The 12827-nt window shown below is 36.4% G+C and overlaps 1 protein-coding gene across 3 annotated transcripts in view; it reads left to right on the forward strand.

Moving 5' to 3' along the window:
• The window catches only part of ago (archipelago), an 87639-nt gene that overhangs the window by 26332 nt on the left and 48480 nt on the right, over positions 1-12827 (forward strand). The window lies entirely within an intron of this gene.

Here is a 12827-nt window from a genome sequence, read left to right on the forward strand (position 1 = left end):
AAAGCCTGGCAGGTTTCTACGGGTATCTCAAACAAAGTTGTTTGAACACATTCCTATAATTGGTCTTTGTTGAAAAAAGTTTGACCTGCCAATTTCTTTCATAAATCTCCCAACAGGTTTTCAATCGGATTTAGGTCCGGGGATTGACTAGGCCAGTTCAAAACACTACCATCATGGTCCTCAAAGGATTTCTTTTAACAATTCAAAGGTGATAGCAGCAGAAATAGGCAACTTAGTTAGTATAAAAACGGCCGCTTACACAAGGCTAATCTACCCGGAAGAGTAGCCAGAAAAGTTCCACTAATGCGAGGGAAAAATTTAAAAACAAGGTTAACATTTGCAAACGAGCATTTGGATTGGTCAGGACCTGAATGATCGAAAAAGTGGAAAAATATACTCTGGAACGACGAAACAAAAATAAATTTGTTTGGAAATTATGCGGAAAGAAATGTACGTCGCCCAAAGAAAACAAGTTCCACTTCCGTTTCACAAAAAAACTGTGAACCATAGAGGTGGAAATGTTATGGGAGGGGGGTGATTGTCTTGGTATGGGGTAGGTCCTATATGCAGAACAACCAATAAAACGACAGCTGTGGATTACAGGGACATACCAAATGTCATGCTACCTTATGCTGAGAAAAACGTGCCATTACGTTGGGTGTATGAGGAAGACAAAGACCCAAAACATACATCTAAGCTGGTCAAGAAATCCTTTGAGGATCATGATGTTAATGTTTTGAAGTTTCCTAGTCAATCCGCAGACTTAAAACCAATTGAAAACCTGTGGGGAGATTTAAGAAAGAAACTGGCAGGTCAAACTTTCTCCAACAAAGGCCAATTATGGGAATGTGCTCAAAAAACTTGGTTTGAGATACCCGTAGAAACCTTCCAGACTTTATTTAAGAGCATGCTCAAAAGAATGGGTAAAGTAGTTCAGAATGGAGTTGTATATACTGGTTATTAAATAAGCAATGTTAAATGTGTAAAAAAAAGCTTTGTTTCATATATTTTTTTCACACTTACTATCTCATCAAAATTGTACCTATTTTTATGAGCAGGTTAGTTTCGGCCAAATAATGTTTTTAAATAATAACTAATATGTTTTTCGTTACTGTAATGTGAAGTTTGCTTATTTTCATTAATAAATAGGACAAGGATAAAAGTATGTTTTATTTTCATAATATTGAGTTAATAAGATGGATTTTTCTTGTTTTGAAATTGAAGGATTGCTGTGTACCTATTATTTTGAGCAGGTGTGTATGTAGTACTCCTATATTGGTACTACGGGATAGGTACACTAGACTGGGTTGGTCCCCATACAAAAAAAAATAAGTTCCTAATGTCCGCTCCTAAATTTAAATATTATGTTGAGAGGGTTTCGGAACAAATTTTTTATACTCAGTTGAGCAGAGCTCACAGAGTATATTAATTTTGATTGGATAACGGTTGGTTGTACAGGTATAAAGGAATCGAGATAGATATAGACTTCCATATATCAAAATCATCAGTATCGAAAAAAAATTTGATTGAGCCATGTCCATCCGTCCGTCCATCCGTTAACACGATAACTTGAGTATATTTTGAGGTATCTTGATGAAATTTCGTATAGTAGTTTCCTGGGCACTCATCTCAGATCGCTATTTAAAATGAACGATATCGGACTATAACCAAGCCCACTTTTTCGATATCGAAAATTTCGAAAAATCGAAAAAGTGCGATAATTCATTACCAAAGACGGATAAAGCGATGAAAATTGGTAGGTGAGTTGAACTTATGACGCAGAATAGAAAATTTGTAAAATTTTGGACAATGGGCGTGGCACCGCCCACTTTTAAAAGAAGGTAATTTAGAAGTTTTGCAAGCTGTAATTTGCCAGCCGTTGAAGATATCGTGATGAAATTTGGCAGGAACGTTACTGCTATTTCTATATGTATGTTTAATAAAAATTAGCAAAATCGGAGAACGACCACCCCCACTTAAAAAAAAAAATTTTAAGTCAAATTTAAAAAAAAAGTTAATCGGGCCTGTTCTGGATTTCGATTCCGACCAATTTATTCGCCTCTGAGCAGTCGGAATCGAAAGTAATTAGCCTATTAACCACAGATAATTACATTATTTTTCCCACAAATAAGTTTTATTAAATTATTCATTTTATTTGGAAGATTTATAATAACTTTTTGCTAGACTATTTGTTTATTTAGTATAAAAAATCTTAATTTGAAAATTCCTAGCAAAATTGTCGAAGCCTTGTGCAAAAATTTGAACAAAATGCCAGCACCAATGGTTTTCGGATGCAGAGGCAATAAGGCGTGCAATTGTGCATAAAAATCGCAAAAATCGATCGATTGAAATTGAGAACACGTCGGTTTCCTTTCGACCAGAATCGCCTTGTTTAGCTTGGAAAATTTTTGATAGGAATTTTCAAATTAAGATTTGTTATACTAAATAAACAAATAGTCCAGCAAAAAGTTCTTATAAATCTTCCAAATAAAATGAATAATTTAATAAAACGTATTTGTGGAAAAACATCAGCACTGAAATCCAGCGAAGAATCAATCTTGCCAATAAGTGCTACTTTGGGCTAAGTAGGCAATTGAAAAGTAAAGTCCTCCCTCGGCGAACGAAAATCATACTCTACAAGTCACTTATCGTACCCGTCCTGCTATATGGGGCAGAAGCATGGACCATGACACCAGCAGATGAAGCGGCTTTGGGAGTGTTCGAGAGAAAAGTTCTTCGAAAGATTTATGGACCTCTACGCGTTGGCGATGGCGAGTACCGAAGAAGATTTAATAATGAGCTGTACGAGCTATACGCAGACATCAACATAGTCCAGCGAATTAAAACGCAGCGGCTGCGCTGGCTAGGCCATGTTATGCGAAGGAATGATGATGCTCCGGCCAAGAAAGTGTTTCTATCGGAAATAGAAATAGCAGTAACGTTCCTGCCAAATTTCATCATGATATCTTCAACGGCTGGCAAATTACAGCTTGCAAAACTTCTAAATTACCTTCTTTTAAAAGTGGGCGGTGCCACGCCCATTGTCCAAAATTTTACAAATTTTCTATTCTGCGTCATAAGTTCAACTCACCTACCAATTTTCATCGCTTTATCCGTCTTTGGTAATGAATTATCGCACTTTTTCGATTTTTCGAAATTTTCGATATCGAAAAAGTGGGCTTGGTTATAGTCCGATATCGTTCATTTTAAATAGCGATCTGAGATGAGTGCCCAGGAAACTACTATACGAAATTTCATCAAGATACCTCAAAATATACTCAAGTTATCGTGTTAACGGATGGACGGACGGATGGACATGGCTCAATCAAATTTTTTTTCGATACTGATGATTTTGATATATGGAAGTCTATATCTATCTCGATTCCTTTATACCTGTACAACCAACCGTTATCCAATCAAAATTAATATACTCTGTGAGCTCTGCTCAACTGAGTATAAAAAATTTGTTCCGAAACCCTCTCAACATAATATTTAAATTTAGGAGCGGACATTAGGAACTTATTTTTTTTTGTATGGGGACCAACCCAGTCTAGTGTACCTATCCCGTAGTACCAATATAGGAGTACTACATACACACCTGCTCAAAATAATAGGTACACAGCAATCCTTCAATTTCAAAACAAGAAAAATCCATCTTATTAACTCAATATTATGAAAATAAAACATACTTTTATCCTTGTCCTATTTATTAATGAAAATAAGCAAACTTCACATTACAGTAACGAAAAACATATTAGTTATTATTTAAAAACATTATTTGGCCGAAACTAACCTGCTCATAAAAATAGGTACAATTTTGATGAGATAGTAAGTGTGAAAAAAATATATGAAACAAAGCTTTTTTTTACACATTTAACATTGCTTATTTAATAACCAGTATATACAACTCCATTCTGAACTACTTTACCCATTCTTTTGAGCATGCTCTTAAATAAAGTCTGGAAGGTTTCTACGGGTATCTCAAACCAAGTTTTTTGAGCACATTCCCATAATTGGCCTTTGTTGGAGAAAGTTTGACCTGCCAGTTTCTTTCTTAAATCTCCCCACAGGTTTTCAATTGGTTTTAAGTCTGCGGATTGACTAGGAAACTTCAAAACATTAACATCATGATCCTCAAAGGATTTCTTGACCAGCTTAGATGTATGTTTTGGGTCTTTGTCTTCCTCATACACCCAACGTAATGGCACGTTTTTCTCAGCATAAGGTAGCATGACATTTGGTATGTCCCTGTAATCCACAGCTGTCGTTTTATTGGTTGTTCTGCATATAGGACCTACCCCATACCAAGACAATCACCCCCCTCCCATAACATTTCCACCTCTATGGTTCACAGTTTTTTTGTGAAACGGAAGTGGAACTTGTTTTCTTTGGGCGACGTACATTTCTTTCCGCATAATTTCCAAACAAATTTATTTTTGTTTCGTCGTTCCAGAGTATATTTTTCCACTTTTTCGATCATTCAGGTCCTGACCAATCCAAATGCTCGTTTGCAAATGTTAACCTTGTTTTTAAATTTTTCCCTCGCATTAGTGGAACTTTTCTGGCTACTCTTCCGGGTAGATTAGCCTTGTGTAAGCGGCCGTTTTTATACTAACTAAGTTGCCTATTTCTGCTGCTATCACCTTTGAAGTGTTAAAAGAAATCCTTTGAGGACCATGATGGTAGTGTTTTGAACTGGCCTAGTCAATCCCCGGACCTAAATCCGATTGAAAACCTGTTGGGAGATTTATGAAAGAAATTGGCAGGTCAAACTTTTTTCAACAAAGACCAATTATAGGAATGTGTTCAAACAACTTTGTTTGAGATACCCGTAGAAACCTGCCAGGCTTTAATCAATAATATGCTCATAAGAATGGGTAAAGTAGTTCAGAATGGAGGTGGATATACTGGTTATTAACTAAACAATGTTAAATGTGTAAAAGAAAAGCTTTGTTTCATATATTTTTTTCATACTTACTATCTCATCAAAATTGTACCAATTTTTATTGACAGGTTAGTTTCGGCCAAATAATGTTTTTAAATAATAACTAATATGTTTTTCGTTACTCTAATGTGAAGTTAGCTTATTTTCATTAATAAATAGGACAAGGATAAAAGTATGTTTTATTTTCATAATATTGAGTTAATAAGATGGATTTTTCTTGTTTTGAAATTGAAGGACTGCTGTGTACCTATTATTTTGAGCAGGTGTGTATATGGAAGCACAACTGAGTATACTGTACATTTTCATCCGCATACAAATTTCCTTACTTGTTTGCTTTGCTTTTGCTGTTGTTGTATTTTAAACTGCCTTTGTTGCACTGACTTGTTGTTGGCTATTTTATTTGATTGTTGGTGCGCACATAGCGTCGATTGCATGGGAATTTTGGAATTCGCATTCGCACTAATCCAATCGTGGCGCGGCAAGATGACTTCAGCTCATCATGAGTCGCCTGCGAGCATGAGTAACACTATTTTCAATGTATTGGTAAGGTTTGTTGAATACTTGTGGGAATATTATGCGAGCAAACATCGTCGTCACTATGTATGTATGTACCTCAGTGTGTTAATGTGGTGGTCTCAGATTTTTTTGGTTAATATTCTTGAGCTTTTTTTTAATTCTTCAATGACTGCACTTTACATAATTCGGAGTGAGCGGGGGATGTTGTTCTTTCTACTTTGAAAACTGCACTTTTTATGTGAGAATTGTGATGTGTGTTACTAAGGCCCGGTTTTTCAGTACAAGTTCAACTCAGTTTGTCAGTTAAACTACGCATAAACTTATTCTACAGTTTTTCAGTCTACTTTAACTGCAGTTTAAGCTGAGCTTAAGCGGCCGATCTGGCAGGGTAAAACTCTAGTTAACCTATCAGTTATTTGCGTTCGTTCGAAATGGCGTCGAGTATACCCAAAAAGCATTTGGGCTTGAGTACCATGTGAACTCATGTTGATAACTAGGCATACTTCTAAAATCTCAAGATTAGTTTCGAAACAGTGGCTTAACTCGAGAATCATAGCATACTCAGCAAAAGAGGGATTTTTTTATAAAGCAAAAAATGCTATTACTTAACCCTTTCGAACCGGCATTCAGCCTGTTAAGTAAATATAATTTAATTAGTTTCAAGTAATTAAGATACAGATAATTAGATTATTTGCATTCAAAAATTTCAAATTTTTATGATGGGTGGAGGGGGGGGGGGGGGAGGGGGGACTGGTACAACATTGTACCACCAGTACTATTGTGTGGTACAACATTTGTACCAGCAGTTCTCAACGAACAAATAATAATAAAAGATTTTCATATTGATTGATAATCATTTATTGGAAAAAATAAAAGTTTTACAAAAAGAATATTACTTCCAAGAAAAATGTTTAAAAAGTAAAGACACAATTCTTAAATTTCGAAAATTATGTATGAATCTAATTTATTTTTGAGTATGATATTTTGCGAAGCACATCTTGCAAAGTGATATATCACATTGTTGTCAAATTTGTTTTGTTCTGGTTTGTATTTTGCCCTGCGCACACTTTGCGCTACGTCTTCGAGTCTCAATAGGAATTGGTAAATGCAAGGATACGTTGCCCAGCTCCCTTTTTTCGTTGAGATAAACGGCTTGGTGATTGGGATCTGCGTACAGCTGCAGTTGTACTAACTAAAGCTTTAACCACACGTTCGCCTAAAGTTCCATCGTATTGATTTTGTTCTCTTCCGTTGTATATATTGAAATCATATATGTATCCCGTCTCAGTCACATCGCAGCCACATTTTTATTCCACGTTTTGCTGATTTGAGTGACATATATTGTTTTAAGGATGATCTTCCTTTAAACTTTGCCATTGATTAATCTCTTCTCTGCCTAACCTTATCTTGCCGGTATTTATGAAATGTACTTTTCAAATACTCCATAACATCGTCGATGTAATAAGTTTTACTGCAATCAGTTGGGTTCTGAGAAAATGCAAACTATAATTTTGATGCGGTCACGAAATATTGCAGTCTTGATAATAGCGTTACTTATTGAAGGATGTTTTGACCAATAATGTTTTAAAGTCGGAAGCTTGTTATAAGACATAACGAACATAGAGCCCAGCATAATTTGTATCAGTCTTTACCGATCTATTTTTTTGCGGTTTGAAACTCAGAAATGGGGTCATTTGTACATTGTGCGATATACAGGCGCAGGCTTCGAGGAACCATCTTTTGAAAAATTTTGAAAGGGAAAAGAATTGAGAGGAATTTTCGGACTTATATGACATCCACGGTAATAATTTATAACATGTATAGGTATGGAATTTTCTCAAAGAGAAGACCACAACCTAAAGTCTGATGAGATGTAATTCTCGATATCGTCTTGTGCTAAATTGGATCCCACAAATTCATTCGGTGCTATAATGCTTTCAACATCTGATAGCTCACTATTGGACGATGAAGGGGAACCAGATTCTTCGCCGTGCGAGGCAGTTATAACTTTTTTTTTAAGATTATTATTCAAAAACCAAACACGTGTCCGAACCTTTCACTATTTAACTCAAAACTGAGCCTACTGCACAGGAGAAAATGATTTAATTTTTATATGTACCTTTAGACAAACTAAAAAGCCGGCTTTGGTACATGTTTTATTCAGTTTGAGTGTGATTTTTAGGATTTAGTCCAATATACACATTTAGTGGTACATACGGTGCACCAACAGGTTCGAAAGGGTTAAGTTGGGATTCAAGGGGTTGTGTAGCGCAATATATAGCTTCTCCAACCCAATTGTCAACCTCACCTTCGAGCGGCGAATCCCGTTTCACTAACAGACGAGGCTCTGGCGACCCCAAGCTCCTCATGGAACTTGGGGGTGGGGAGGGAGGGATGGCCTGATGGTTTAATGTGGCCATATAAATCGTTCCCGAGATGGTCGGGCCAGCACCTTAATGGTGCTGTGTTACCGGAGCGTATCGGATCTGTATCCGACAAAGGACCATCACATCGATAACACTCCCCAAAGGCTTCGGGGAGTAACCTAATCGCTATAACAACAACAACAACAAAGGGTTAAGTTGAAAAAATTTAATTAACAACTTCTGGTTCTCTAACTGGACTCAAATGTGAGATTCCATAATCCAGTATTTTTACGAAAATAAAACGAAATATATATAATTTAAAAAATAAATAAATGTGACACGCTAACCTCCGAAGAGATTTTAGGCCGAGCTTCTCTTCCAATTTGCGTCGTGCTCCATTTAATTTTTCCTACAAATTGACGGGACGGGACCAACTTGTTTTATGCCGGCATACAACCTTTCCCGGGGCGTGAACCCAGGATCTTCGGTATGGTAGGCGGAGCTATCAACCAGGTGTTTATTTTTCACAATAAAGAGTTGTTGGTTTTGGTGGTACCACCTTGGAGATTTTTTCAACTCGATATGCAAGGTAGGATATCAACTGGAGAAACCTGTTGAATATTCATTTGAGAACTGTACATTTCTCAAAAATATTAATGACGTTGGAGTTCAACTCGACAACTTTTAATTTTATAAAAATGTTCAAAGGTTGGATGGTGATTGGAGAATGAAGTTGGATATCAACTCGAGAACTATCTGGTTTAAGAATAATTAAATAATGATATTGAATATCACTTCCGGAACTAGATATATATTACGCTGGAGATTTTTTTTCATGTTTGTTGGGTAAACAAAATCCAGCTGTTGCGTATCTACAAATTATCTAGATAATAAAAAAACCAATGGTGCCGCAAAAAAGCATACCCCAAATGCGGCCTTAAACTGTGACTGAAAAACTGCTCAGTAGTTTAACTGGAGTTTAAATTTGACTAGAGTTTAAGCAAACTTAGTTTAAGCTTAGCTTAATCAACTACTGAAAAACCGGGCCTAAAAAAATTTGATTTTTTACTACCTACATTTAAATAAGTTTGTCTGAACATCTTGGCTGCTTGAACTTCCATATTATTTTTGTTTTTTATAAGTTAGGCAATGTTACTACTTTTTGGCATTCAAGCCTGCAGAATTACCAAAGTAGACAGGATCTATCAGCAAATATGTACATTGTCAAAAGCCTTATATTCTGTGCGGTTAAAGTGTGCAAACTGCACCAGGGCCACCACCACTTCGTGGTCATGTAGGAACACCGCGTCCAGGACATACATCAGTTATGCCAGATCGAATCTGGGCCCTGAGAAGTCTGCTTTCTTCTTCAGAACGAATTCGGTTATTGGAATCTGAAAACGGGATTCACCGGTGGTAACGAATTTTACGGCAATGTTCTAACATACGGAATTTCTTTAAAGTACTCAGGGAATGCCTTTTATTTGCCTAGGATACGTGGCTGCATTAAGCAGTTATCTGTTTCGCTGTCCAGGTTTATGGAAATTCAACAGGATCTTCCTGTTCAACATATCACGTTTAATTGTAAATAGATGTAACGCAAAACTTAAATTTTTTGAGATCTCATAATATGAAAATGTATTCAAAATAACCATCTTCGCATCTTTATTTTATACATTTTTTCATTAAGGCAATTCTCTCAGTCTAGGAACCGTGGTAAACAACGTTTTGTAGACCAAATATACAAAACTCACAGAATAGAAAATGTCGAAACCGTTGAAAATTTGTCTCAAATATATTCAGCCCAATTCTAAAATAAAAATTTCCTGCTAGTTTTTTCTCTTCTCAAATTCCTCGTATTCTAAATAAGAATTCCTGGTGAGTTTTTTTCACTTCTCCCATTCCTCTTATTCTGAACAATGTTCGAAAAAGCGGAAACCGATTATGGGAGAAAAGTAGGTATTATGAATGTAAGTGAGAGCGAGATTTCTCTGCCATTTCCTAGGAGTTTTTTCACTTGTTAAATTAAAGGGAATGCATAAAAATAATTAAAGTAAATTGATCTTTTAAGAAAGAACACTTATTTGTACAAATTTGTGCTAAAATATGTACATTCTACCACAATATTCTTTATTTTAAGTCGAAAAGTATATCATAAGCAATGGAAGAGCTCTTGGTATATTTGATGCAGCCATCCAGAAATTGCGCAAGAATTTTTTAAGAAGGCTTAAATAGCTTTGGCATATCACGAAAGACAAATTCATCTCGACTTAGCCGCCAGAAAATTGCCTTGCTGAATGGAAGCAGGCAACTCCAGCGGACTTGTGTTATCCCGCCCTCTTCTTCTTCTTATGCTCCTCTGTTGATGTTGCTGTGGCACCAATTCATACACATCTGGCCTAAAAATTTCTCTATCTGCTCTGGTTTTCGAGATATCCTAACCCAAAAGTGCACCGTTTTTGTACATATTTGAGGTTATGTAGCCTTGCAAATGTTTTCTTTCACCAAAATTAAAGGATGGCATCTTTAAATAGAAGTCTTATTCTTTCAAATGGCGTTGAGTTTGCTCAAATATCATTTTTTTTTTTTCGCTGAGATACCGCATTTTGAAATTTTCATGTTTCTTAATTTTCCTACACCTGAAAATCGATTGAGATAACATAGACATGATATAGTCGATTACTAATTTTCTGGAATTGAGTTTTATTTTTCTCCAAACTCTGTCTCACGCCATAAGTGTGCTAACTCACCACACCCCTACAATATCTAACCCTCGGGTACCAATTCACACACAGCCCTAACCCCTAGAAACCATCCCTATCATACCGCAAGCAAGCTAACCCACTTAACCTGGGGACAGCGTTTACTCGCATATTTCTTAAAATAATTCTTTTTTATCTAGATATCTCACACAATTGGGCTAACCAACTTAACTGTTAACCCATCAACTCCCGTATCACCGAACCCCTAGAAACCACCCCTACCACACCACAAGAAACTTGAAAATTTCAAACTGCGATATCTCAGCGAAAAAAATGATATTTGAGCAAACTCAACGCCATTTGGTGAAAGAAAACATCTGCAAGGCTACATAACCTCAAATATGGACAAACACGGTGTTTTTTGCACTTTTAGGTTAGGATATCTCGAAAACCAGAGATGTTTAGAGCATTTTTGAAGCCAGATTTCGTTTCATCTCATCAAAATCCTTCGAAAATATATAGTCCGGTTTCTGGGTCTGAGATGCTGTCGGCCTGTGTTATCATAACGGGAGCCCCAAAAACTACCCCTACAGCAGCATTTCATGCCATTCTACACATCCCGCCTGTAGACCTAATGGCCAAAAATATCGCGTTTGCCACTGCAACAAGGCTTAAGGCCTCAGTGAAGCTTGAGGGCAGGCCGTATGACCATAGCATAGCGCCATCTAATATCGGGAAAACGGAATATATGGTCCCGTGCCTGAAAGAGTTTTGGGGTCAACAATTGAGCCGGAGGTGCAGAAATGACAGAACATGCATTGCACGTATATACAGATGACTCCAAGTTAACGGAAGGGATCGTGTTCTGCGCTCGCAAGATAGAGAGAATTGCCCTATACATTACTTTGAGTAAAGGAAATGTAGAAACCGTAGCCAATTTTTCACAAATGGATTTCCATCTCATGGGTTTTTCTATGTCGCAAGCTAGCGAATCATAGCTTCAGTTAATTATTTTCTTGTGTGGAAGGCTAGCATATTTCCTGTTAGTCTTCTACGAAAAATAAAATTAAAGAAAAAAAAACTTTTTTAAAAATAAGCTTTTATTATTGGTTAATAAAATTAACTAAAAAGTAAAAAATAAATTGACTGTAAACAATAAACAAAGCGAAGTAACCTGCGTTCTTGAGGACTTAGGCTTTTATGCCAAGGTGAGCACAAATCTTTACCGATAACTCTGTTATCGATTAATTTATCGAATTCTCCCAAAGTAATATTGCATTGTCATCGGATTTATACATGCGTGCAAAATTTCAGCTCAATCGTACACCGGGAAGTATATCAAATTTAACTTGCAAGATTTGATTACAGACAACAGCCAAGTGAGACTAAATAAAACTTATAAAAAACAGCTGTGCTTGTGGAATAGCAAAAAAAAAAAAATAAATGTAGGGCGCGATAACCTCCGAAGAGATCTAAGGCCGAGCTTCTCTTCCAATTTGCGTCGTGCTCCTCTTGATTTTCCCTACAAATTGGCCGGACGGGACCTACATACATGTTTTATGCCGACTCCGAACGGCAATCTGCAAGGCAGATGAGTTTTCACTGAGAGCTTTTCATGGCAGAAATGCACCCGGAGCGCTTGCCAAACACTGCCAAGGGGCGACCCCGCTTAGAAAAATTTTCTTCTAATTGAAAAATTTTATTTCTAAAATTTTGATGTTGCTTTGCCCGGGGTGTGAACCCAGGGCATACGGTGTGGTAGGCGGAGCACGCTACCATCACACCACGGTGTGGAACAGTGTGGAATATTAATAAAACGATTTATCTTTTACGGGGCCTATTGTATATACCATCTGAGCGGGGTTTAAACTTTAGTATAATCGTAGAAGATTAATACGTTTGTCGACAAATTTAGAACTCTTACTAAAGATCTATGCCGACTGTTTAGATAAACAACTTATATATAATTGTGATATTTTGATGAAATTAATATTCAGGTGTTCTCATCCCGTTGACGTTTTCCCTTATTCTGACAAGTTCGGCATGCATAATTTAGAGGGTTGTCTTTCATACATAACTGCCTTTGAATTCTACTACGATCGGAGTAGATTTTACTATACGTTTGGAAATATAATAACTATTTAAGCCGCTACCAGAATTTTTTAGGCCTAAACATAAACATAACTTTGTATTCCCCAAAATATTATAGACAACATTTTCAGAAAACTAAATTTTTTGAGGAAATTTGTAATAAAAATTTAGCAATAAAAATTTAGTACTTTTGTAGTACAAGTAAAT

This window comes from Eurosta solidaginis, chromosome 5 (assembly GCF_040869045.1).
Source record: "Eurosta solidaginis isolate ZX-2024a chromosome 5, ASM4086904v1, whole genome shotgun sequence".
In the NCBI taxonomy this organism is placed as follows: Eukaryota; Metazoa; Arthropoda; class Insecta; order Diptera; family Tephritidae; genus Eurosta; species Eurosta solidaginis.